This window comes from Mus pahari, chromosome 8 (genome assembly GCF_900095145.1).
Source record: "Mus pahari chromosome 8, PAHARI_EIJ_v1.1, whole genome shotgun sequence".
In the NCBI taxonomy this organism is placed as follows: Eukaryota; Metazoa; Chordata; class Mammalia; order Rodentia; family Muridae; genus Mus; species Mus pahari.
In genome coordinates this window covers 79,421,716-79,433,720 of record NC_034597.1, presented here as the reverse complement: position 1 = coordinate 79,433,720, position 12,005 = coordinate 79,421,716, and positions in this window count along the sequence as shown.

Below are 12,005 nucleotides of genomic sequence, written 5' to 3'. Positions count from 1 at the left end.
ACAAGATACCTTTTGACCAACAAATCGATTAGATGTAACACATTCCTAGTATTAGAGGCTTTGTCTGCTGGCAAGAAATGTCCATTAAGGACTCAGTCTTCCCAATATTTATCAATCACATTGCATTATATATATTGCATTATATATATTAATCAGATTGCATTATATATGAATATAAACAATTTTGGAAGTTTCTACTGTATCAAGTTTCAATACTCTCCCTCTGTACTGGCTAATTTTGTGTCAACTTGACACAGCTGGAGTTATCACAGAGAAAGGTGCTTCAGTTGGGGAAATGCCTCAATGAGATTCAGCTGCAGGGCATTTTCTCAATTCGTGACCAAGGGGGAGGGCCCCTTGTGGGTGGGACCATCTCTGGGCTGGTAGTCGTGGGTTCTATAAGAGAGCAGGCTGAGCAAGCCAGGGGAAGCAAGCCAGTAAAGAACATCCCTCCATGGCCTCTGCATCAGCTCCTGCTTCCTGACCTGCTTGAGTTCCAGTCCTGAATCCTTTGGTGATCAACAGCAGTATGGAAATGTAAGCCAAATAAACCCTTTCCTTCTCAACTTGCTTCTTTGTCATGATGTTGTGCAGGAATAGAAACCCTGACTAAGATACCCTCCAATAGCCTTTAAATTTATCTGCCTGTCCCAAATATTCACTCTTTCAACCTCCTCACCAATCTCCAGTTGTTTGTCCCAAAAGGCTTTAATCAGCATTAAGTTCTCATGCTCTTCTGCTGTCTTACATATAAGGAGATAGCAAGAAATTCCTCAGCAGACAACTAGCCTAGCCTCTGGAACTGTGAGAAGTAAGGTCTGTTCTTTATAAATTATATCACCACAATTTTAACTTATTTTTTTGATCAGATCGAGAAGAAAAAAAAAAAAGAAAGAATCACTGGAGGAAGCCCTAATTCAATATGCTAAGATATGCTGTGAAGAGTGAACACTTTGGGGTTAATATTTGATAGATCCAATTTGGTATAGGAAATGTAGCTATCAATTTGACGTGTCAATGAACACTTCCTTAGGCTAGGTCATTTTTGTTCAAAAATGAACATTAAAAAAAGAAAAAGGCATTAAATCAGAGGTAACTGGTAACTAATATAATGCCTATGAGATGGAAGAGGGTGTTCAGAGCGCATGGACATCAACAGAAGAGGGTTGAAATGGAATTTGCCAAGGGTTAGTAGGAAAGCAAGCTACAATAGTAAACAGGATACAAAAAGAATGGATACAAAAAGTGATTCTGACCTTTCTAAGCTTCTTAGGAAAAGTTTGGTTTCATGTCAGAATCAGTGATCATGTGTTGTAATACGGAATGGGATATAATCAGATAAGTGAATTATGAAATCGAAAAAGCTGGCAAATTGAAGAAGAGAAATCTTTTTGACAAGTCAGCATGATTGGAAGAAATTGATTTTAATTATAATTTTAGGGGATAAATTTGAAACATTTTTAAAGAAGTAACTCGATAGAAAGCAGGATGTAATTTAGAAGGAAGAAAAAGTACTACTGAGTTGATTTTATGAAAGCTAGAGTTAGTTAGGATCCAAGCAGAGATGATAGTCATCCATGCTTGGGGCCATAAATTATAGTTATTAACTATCAAGAGAAAATTACGAATGGATTACTCATAGTATAAGAAATGTTTGAAATATTGTTTGTGGATGATGAGGGATAATCTGTATGATGGCTTCTTTTTAATTTATTTGAACAAGCTATACATACCATCTTCTCAGAATTATACTCATGGATGTACCTACACTAAAGCAAATACTGTTTGATGGAAATATGATGAAATAGTGGATCTGTATACTTGCTTAAACAAAGGTAAAGAGTATATATCATTTAAGACTTGACTATAGACAAAGATAAAATCTTTTTAAAAAAAAATCCTTTTAATTTTATTTTTAATTTATTTTTGACACTCCATATTCCATTTCCTGCCCCCCATCCACACTCTGACTGCTCCACATCCCACATGTCCTCCCCACCCCACCACATGTCCAAGTGGATACCTCCACCCCCACGCCACCTGCCCTCTAAACTCCGTGGGGTCTCGAGTCTCCTGAGGGTTAGGTGTATCGACTCTGAATGAACACAGACCCGGATGTCCTCTACTGTATGTGTGTGTTGGAGGTCACATATCAGGGAGGGATCTTAGATGAAATGCCCAACAGTAGGGAGAGAGAACTTATAGAGCCCACCTCCAGCAGGAAGACAAGACATCAAGTGAGGGATGGGGTTGCTATCCCACAATCACATCTCTGACCCATAATTGATCCATAATTAATTGACTGAAAGAATTACAGGAATGGAAATGGAGAGGAGCCTGAGGAATAGAAGGTCCAGTGACAGGCCCAAAGTGGGATCCAGCTCAAGGGGTGATCCCAAGACATGACACTATTATTGAGGCTATGTAGCACTCACAAAAAAGGGTCTATCATGACTGCCCTCTGAAAGACCCATCAAGCAGCTGAAAGAGTCAAATGCTGATACTTGAACCCAACCAATGGACAGAAGAAACGGACTCCTATTGTTGAATTTGGGAAGGCTGAAAGAAGCTGAGGAGAAGAGCAATCCTGTAGGAGGACCAGTAGTCTCAATTAATTTGGACCCCAGAGATCTCTTCAACACTGGACCACCAAACAGACAGCACACAGCAGCTGATAAAACTCCTTTTAAAGACTTTATACAGCACATTGGCCCCTGCACCCATAATTGTAACATTTAATTTAGCGTGTCATCTGTGGAGGTTGAAATTAGAGATTGAAGCCACCTCTGATAAGCGCTCGCATGTGTTTCCTTGGCGTTTTAGACTAAATATTCTGATTGGAACCCTTCTCCACCGAGTGTCTTTAGCTGACATCTTCTTCAGAAACTGTTAATTTGGTTCTCTCATCAACGATAAGATAGAAAGATGAAAACAATATTTTATATTCTAAGCAAGCACATGGGACCTTGCTGTCTCTATCCTCTTCACTATTCTCTCCAGCATTCAAAACTCAAGCCCATGGTGGGCTGGCACAGCTCTGTAATGACCTGCTTCCCTGCAAGCCAGACAATGATTGAGACTAATACAGGAGAAGTACAGTGATTTGGCAGGTCTGACCTATTGCTCATCTCATATCAGTATGTGATTGATTACAGCAGAAGCTTTTTCAATTCTGTTTTGAAATGCTGCCCTTGTTTAGGATAATTTGCTCTTCAACAACATGTGAAGAGTTGCATAGAACATACATAATTAGTTGGTTCTATCTATAACAGTTGCTTGACATCAATCTTAAGAAGCCTTTACTAATAATCATGCTTCTAATATAAACAGAATTTGATTGAACATTGATACTCTGTTCCGTGTCAAAAACTAGAAAACACCAATACATTGTGTCAGAATGCAGCAAAAATTAGAATGATTCCTAATTATTAAAAAAGGAGAAATAATTCTTGAAATTTAATTAATTAAATTACATGTTGCAATAGATATTTTCTCAAAAGTATAAGTGGAATTGAAATTTATTCTCCCTTACTTTTCTTAAATATGTAATAAAATAAAATCTTGGCAGTGATCACAGAGTTCAAATATTTTCCCAAAATAATGAAATAAAAAAATAATTATTGCCTACTATGAAGTGCTATTTCATTTCTCATGCCTTTGCAGTAGATGCTATTAGAAATTAAATAGAGTTCAAAAATTATCGCTATAAATTCTTGTCTTTTATAGGAAGGATATTTTATAGTTGATTGCATGCTCAATGTCCCATATTAGCAATTCATCATTTTACAATATTAATATTCATTTTTACTAAATATGGAAACCTCACATAATCAGCAATTTCCTCATCAATTTGGGGAAATCAAATTCATTATTAAAAGTTAGTATAATATTAACAGTAAAATGCCATTCCTGGTTTAAAAATAAACAAGACTTGATTTTCCTATTATGTTTAATTTTGCATGTTATTAGAAGAAAAAAAGTTATAATGTAATTCATAAATTATTTTAAAAGTATCTAGTTAAAATGATTCAGTCAACCTAGGAAAATAAAGACAGCAGAGAGAAGTTTCATCCTAATTGTGCATACACATATGATTGCTCTAATCATATAAACACTGATTTTTCCTCTTAGGTCACATTAGTCTTTTTATTTGCCTATCTGGACTCCAAATTTCAAGTTAATCTCAGTAATTAACTTAAGGTTACCACCTAGATATTTTGGGAAAAACATATTTATAACAGAGTTGTGTATGATTCTATATTGAAAATAAACATCTGGTGGAAATACAATCATATGTTTTTATCTAAATGCCAACACATCTTGTTGATTGAATAAAATAAATGATTTAAATGGCTAGAATTTTTTACAGAATATTTGTGAATATGAATTACATTCTTTGTTATATCCTGTAATTTCTATGTTGTTAGCTAAACTTCTATTTACACTTAAAAACCATAATAGGTGTACACTTCCATGGGTTCTCTTTCTAATATCTTACATAAGTATTAGAAGCTTTTATTCTTTCTGAGAATGAAAGACAAAAACATTCCCAAGGGAAAATTATATCTAATTTATTATACAATTTTACATGGCTAGAAGTTAATTTCTGCTTCTTTTAGAATAATGGATTGAAGAAATAAACAATGTGAATGTTATTATATAAGATCATGATCAAGAAAGTCAAGTGCATTAGCCATGTTAGACAGGTGTGCTGATTTCCCTGAGTCTTATAGCACAGTATGCTTTAATATAGTTTAGATAGTTAAAAATCTAATGTTTAAACATACTTTCCATTAACAGGCATTCTGCTGATAGAAAACACTATACACAAACTTTTTATGAGAATAAGATTAAGAGAATAACAAGATTGCTTCCCTCTGACATATCCAACTTTCTTTGGGAACAATACTTCACAAAGCAGTTTTCTGTCTACTATTCCTAGGTTTTGCTAATTACTATTCTTATTTTTTTAATTAAAAAATTATAATGGGGGTTGGGGAGCAGGGAAGTGGGGAGGGGAAAGGGGATTTTCAGAGGGGAAGCTAGGAAAGGAGATAACATTTGAAATATAAAGAAAATATCTAATAATTTTGTTAAAAAAATGGTAATGGTTTTACTACTGTGAGTACCCTCACAGTGAACCATGAACTGTATCTTTTCTTACACTCTATTCAGATTATAAAATTACTACTTTTTTATTGGATATTTTCATTTACATTTCAAGTGTTATCCCCTTTCCCAGTTTCCCCTCCACATCTCCCTACCCCTGCTTCTATGAGGGTGTTCCCCCACCCAATCACCCACTCCTGTCTCAATGCTCTGGTATTCCCCTACACTGGGGTTTTGAGCCTTCACAGGACCAAGGGCCTCTCCCCAGTGATGCCTGATAAGGCCATCCTCTGGGACATATGCAGCTGGAGCCATGGGTCCCTCCATGTGTACCCTTTGTTTGGTGGGATCCGGGACCTCTGGGAAATTTGGGCATTCATGCTGTTGTTCTTCCCATGGGGTTGCAAACCCCTGCAGCTCCTTCAGTCCTTTCTCAGACACCTCCATCAGGGTTCTGTGCTCAGTGCAACAGATGGCTGTGAGCATCTACCTCTATATTTGTCAGGTTCTGTCAGAGCCTCTCAAGAGATGTCTATACCAGGCTCCTGTCAGCAAGCACTTTTTGGCATCTGCAAAAGTGTCTGGTTTTGTTGTCTGTATATGGGATGGATCTCCAAGTGAGGCAGTCTCTGGATGGCTTTTCCTTAAGTCTTTGTTCCACACTTTGTCCCCATATTTGCTGTAGACAGGAGCAATTCTGGGTTAAAAATTTGGAGAGGGTGGTCTCAGGCCCCAACTGGGGCACTTGCCTAACCTCTGGATATAGTCTACACAGGTTCTCTCTCCCCATTGTTGGGCATTTAAACTAATCTTATTCATGTTGGGTACTGGGAGCCTCTTGCTTTCTTGATATCTGGCTACCTCCAGTTTCCCATCCACCATTACTACACACCTCCGTTCAATTTCTTGTACCTCTATATCATCCCTGCCTCCTCCCATACCTTATTCTGGCCCACTCTTTGCTTCGCCTTCTCTTTTCCTCCCAAGTTTATCCCATCCTCTACCTCCTATGAGTATTTTATTCCCCCTTCTAAGAAGTACTTAAGCATCCACACTTTGGTCTTCCTTCTTCTTGATATTCATATGGTCTGTGAACTGAATTGTGATACCCAATTCTGAAGTTTTGGGCTAATATCCATTTATCAGTGAGTACATACCATGTGTATTCTTTTATGACTGGATCACCTTACTCAGGGTTATATTTTCTAGTTTTATCCATTTGCTTATAAATTTCATGAAGTCATTCTTAAGAAACACTGATTTCCTCACAAAGCTAACGAAACAGAATGCAAAACCATGTGTCTGTAACCCAAAGTTACTACTTTTATCAAATATTACATAAGTATCTAAATTGAAGTTTTCCTTTAGGTCTCTCTCCTCAGAGATTTGGGAACCTTGCTAAAGAGGAGGAGGAGAGATTTCAGAAGTAAGAGGGAATGCGGGACAGCAAGAGAACGTGGCCCATATAATCAGCTGAGCATGGCACTTATGGGCTTAGAGACTCAAGCAGACAACCTGCAGCCTGCACTGATGTGCACCTGGACCTTTGGATATATGGGTGTTGTTTTGGTGCTTTTGTGGGACTGCTGGCAGTGGAAGCAGATGGGACACTGACTCTTTTGCCTGCCCTTGGGACTCTTTCATTCTTACTGGGTTGCTTTGTCCAGTCTCAAAATGAGGCCATTTACCTTGTCTTACTGCATCCTCTCTTGCTGTGTTTGGTTGTGATCTTTTGGGGGTAGCTCTTTGTTGAAGGGAAAAGGAGGAGTAGTGAAACTGGAAAAGAAAGGAGATTTGTGGAGCCAGAAGGAGTGGAGAGAAGGAAAACTAGTTTGGAAATATTGTGTGAGAGAGGACTCAATTTTCAATTAAATATATAATAATTTCTCCAAATCATCAGCTTTGTGCAAAGACTTAGCTTCTAAAAGGAAAATTTATACACTGAAGACGTGTGTGCAAAGTATGTTAACAATGTGATACTAATATCGTATAAGAAAGGCCTAATAAAAAAATGTCTATTTAAACTTATTTTTCTTCAAATTACCTATGTAGTAGCTCAGAATTATGAATTGCAATAATAGTGAAGAATGAGATAGATTTCTGTAATGAGCTTTAGAGAACTTTCTGGCATTAGGAAAATTATTCTGAATCTTAACTCATATTAAAACTCAACAGAACAACAAAAGTCCATGATTTATACTTATGAAGACTAAAATTCTATTGTAGTGTTAAAATTGTCTACTTTAAACATTAAAATATGATGTGAGAAAGCAGGCTCAGAACATTCCTGGTATAATTTGTAGTGCTGTAGAAATGTCTTCTTTCATGGATTTAGTATTATACTAAGTGTTTACATTTAATAAAAGAGGAGCTTAGGCTTTGAATGAGCTAGTCTTGGAAATTGCTGTTATTCCGAATCTTTCCATCCTACGAAAAATATGTTTAGATAAGTTTACAGTCTTCATGACCTTCTATAGTAACCTTACAAGACATATTTCCCAGGAAAATTAAGCTGTCTGTAGTAGAAAACTGTTTTTCCTCTTACTTTCTGTTTCCCATCTCCACTCTCCTATACTTAAGTCTAAACAAAATGAAGTAAAATAGAAAGAAATAACTATATGAGTACCTTGGTAGGGACCGAATGATGTGGTTTTGTCCCTGGGACACAGCCAGCAGGCATTGGCCTCTACTAGCATCTATGGCTGTCATGGGCATTATTAGGCTTCTTTGAATAAGTGTACATATTTTCCCATTTATTCTTTTACGAATGTCCCCCCATTAACCTTAATCAGAGACAGAGTAACTATGGGAGGCAACGGTGTGGCTATGTCTCAGCAGAATGGTAAATGCTGGGACCTTCAGGACAGCCCTTAATACGGTAGAAAAGAACTCTGAAAACATCCATTCAAAAATATACAATTTCTCAAAAACTAAGGATGCAATANGAATTATATGAGGGGCTTCACAAATATAAAGAAACAAAAGCAGCTGCACTGTGAGCCAACTTGTCAGAAAGATACTAAGGAAGCCAATGAGATTTAGGGAGCAGTGATCACAGGAGATCACACGCAGCTAAGTATTTTTGGTTATGCTTATGTAGACAGACAGATTCCTGAGTTCAGGGTTGGCTTGCGTTAGAGCCAGGTTAGACCTTCTTGTGGTAGAAATGGTCATTTCAGTACAAAGTATTACGTATTAAGCTTCTCATCGGTGCTTAATAGAGGCAGGCAGATCTCTGACTTCTTTTGCAATGTTAAACAAACAAAAACAAATGTGCTTGCTCTCTCCTAAGAATCAAGGGTCAGGGGTCAGCAGATGCTGATTCATCCAATAATCAAAAGAAATCCTTAAGTATATGACTGAACTGACATGTACAATAATAAAAATAAAAAGAAGACTGGAGTTGTGACTGACCTGTAAAAGACAAGTTCTCCAGAGAATTTTTAAGAACAGCAAGCAAGAACTGCTTGGAGAACTGTCTTGAGAAGCATAGATATAGATATAGATAAAGTTATAGATAAAGATATAGATATAGATATATGGAGAGGGAGAGNGAGAGAGAGAGAGAGAGAGAGAGAGAGAGAGAGAGAGAGAGAGATCTCCAGAGAAAGCAGAACGAAGAGGAAGCAGTCTGGAAAGCTGTCTGGAGCAGGCCTATGGCCAACAACCTGGACCTACCATTAGACTTTGTGTTATTTATTTTCCCAGACATCCTTTCTCTCAGAAACCACTCTTCAAGCTGAAGCTGGTCATTGGCTTAGGAGGAATAACACACTAAAAACAATAGTATTTGTTTATGTATTTGATAAGACAGAAATATCAAACACTATTTTAATGTTGGATTGATGATTTTCTGGCTATTTAAGCAACAGAAATATTTATTAATGGTTATATATGTTCTAAAAGTTTCATATAACACTCAGTTCCAATTCAAAAATGTCCTTTTTTTGTCACATATCTCGCCCCTCTTAAAGTTACACAGATTTTCCCTTAGTACTAATTGTAAAGGTTTTATTTCAGTGACTTCTACCATGAATATATAGATAAAGAATAAATTTCTTGCCACATCATAAAACAATTATAAGTATCAAAATGATATAATGACTCTAGTCCTGGGAAAAGTCTCAAATTCACTGGAACAAGAAGAAATTTCCTGAACAAAACACCAATGTCTTAGCTCTAAGATCAGCAATTGACCAATGTGACCTGATGAAAGCAAAAAGCTCCTGTAAAGCAAAGGAAAACTGTCAATAGGACAACTCAGACACCTTCAGGCTGGGAAAATTATCTTCACTATCTTTACATCAGATAGAGGGGTAATACCCAAAATTTATAAAGAACTCAAGACATTAACCTCCAATTAAACCAAATAACCCAATTAAAAATGGGGTACAGAGATAAACAGAGAATTCATAACAGAGGAATCTCAAATGACCAAGAAGCACTCAAAGAAATGTTCCATGTCCTTAGTCATCATGGAAATGCAAATCAAAATGACCTTGAGATTCCACCTTATACCCTTGAGAATGGCTAAGAATAAAATATTAAGAGGAAAGCACATGTTGTCAAAGATGTGGAGAAAAAGGAACACTCTAGAAATCAATCTGGAGGTTCCTCAGAAACTTGGAAATTGTTCTATTTGAAGACCCAGCTATACCACTCCTGGGCATATACCCAAAAGATGTCCCACCATACCACAAGAACATGTGTTCTACTCTGTTAAAAGCAGTTTTATTTGTAATAGGCTGAAGCTGGAAACAACCCAGATGCCCCTTATCCAAAGAATGGATACAGAAAACGTGGTTCATTTACACAATGAAATACTGTTTGGCTATTAAGAGAGAGAGAGAGAGAGAGAGAGAGAGAGAGAGAGAAAATCATGAATTTTGCAGGCAAATGTATGGACTAAGTGACATAACCCAGATCCAAAAGGCCATGCATGATATATATTCACTGATGATTGGATATTAGTCAAAAAGTACAGAATACCTAGGATAAAACCCACAGACCATAAGAAGTTGAATAAGTAGGAAGGCCCGAGTGGGGATGCTTCAATCCCAAGTAGAATGGGGAATAACTATAGGAAGGAGAAACCTAGGTGGGAAAGAGGAGGGAGAGTGGGAAAGGGGAAGATGATCAGGTATGAGGGGGTTGGAAGGAATAGCAGAGAAGCTCAAAGTCCAGGAGAATAAAAGAAAATATGAAGCCTTTTAGGGTAGGAGGTCGGGAGACCCTCTAGAAAGTACCAGAGACCTGGAAGGTGAAAGACTCTCAGGGCTCAATGGGGGGTGACCATAACCAAAATACCCAACAATAAAGACAGGGAACTCTATGAGTTCATCTCTAGTAGATAAACAGGGACTCAACTGGAGGGACAGGATTACCAACCCACAGCCAAAATCTCTGACCCAGAAGTATCCCTGGCTAAAAGACGTGCAAGGACAAAATGGAGAAGAAACTGAAGGAGAAAAGGTCCAGTGACTGACCCAACTTGGAATTTATCACATGAGGTTAGTGTCACCAAGGTCTGACACTTATTACTGATGCTATGATGTGCCTGGCATGGCTGACCTCTGAGAGTCTCTACCAGCACCTGACTGAGACAGACACAGATGCTTATACCCAACCATCGGACTGAAGTTGGGTACTCCTATGGTTGAAGTACGAGAAGGATCAAAGAAGCTTAAGGGTAAGGTGACCCAGTAGGAACACCAGAAGTCCTAATGCATATGGACGCCTGAGAGTTACCTGATACTGAACCACCAACCAGGAAGTACATGTGGGCTGGCCTGAGGTCCCTGGAGCATATATAACATAGCAGTTCCTGTCTGGCCTCAGAAAAAGATGTGCCTAATCCTTAAGACACTCATTTAACTTTTACATGGTTAATTCCAGATCAAGAACTGTATATTAAGGAGAATAATATAATTAAATTAAGATTACCTGACGCTATCTTAGGATCACTGGTGAGTAGAACACAACATCTGCTCCAACCCAATTGCGCACGGGACCTGAGACAGCACTAGGGAAGCAGAGAACTGGCCTGACCAGAGGCACAAATCCCTTCTGGGCAGCACCATCACCAGGTCACCTAGGGCGCACAGTGGGTGGACACACCCATGGTCCCTAGAGGACTGCCCACGTGATCTTAGCATCACTGGTGAATGGAAAACAACAGCTGCTCCAATCCAATAGTGACAGGCCTGTAACATCAGAAACAAGGACACCAGAGCCTTCCCTGACCAGAGGCTCAGGTTCCTTTTAATCAGTTCAGGTTTACCTTGGTTTCAAACAGACCAGACAACTCCATGGCCCTCAAAGGAGACACCACTTCCACGCTCGGTAACACGCCCAGAATCTTAGGACAACAGGATCCCAGGATAACAGGAGCTGGGTCACACTAGTATTTGAGTATTCAATGCAATCCCTATCAAAATTACAACTCAATTCATCACTGAGTTAGAAAGGGCAATTTTCAAATTCATCTGGAATAACATAAAGCCTGAGATAACAAAAAACTCTTCTCAATGATTAAAGAATCTCTTGGGTAATCGCTATGCCTGACCTAAAACTGTACTACAGAGCAACTGTGATAAAAACTGCATGGTACTACTATAGCAACAGACAGGTAGACCAATGGAATAAAATTGAAGACCCAGAAATGAACCCACACAAGTATGGAGCTAAAACCATCCAGTTGAAAAATGACACCATTTTCAACAAATGGTGGTGGCACAACTGGCTGTTATCATGTCTAAGAATGAGAATTGATATATTCTTATCTCCTTGTACTAAGGACAAGTCTAAGTGGATCAAGGAACTCCACATAAAACCAGAGACACTGAAACTTTTTTTTTATTATTATTATTTTCTTTATTTACATTTCAAATGCTATC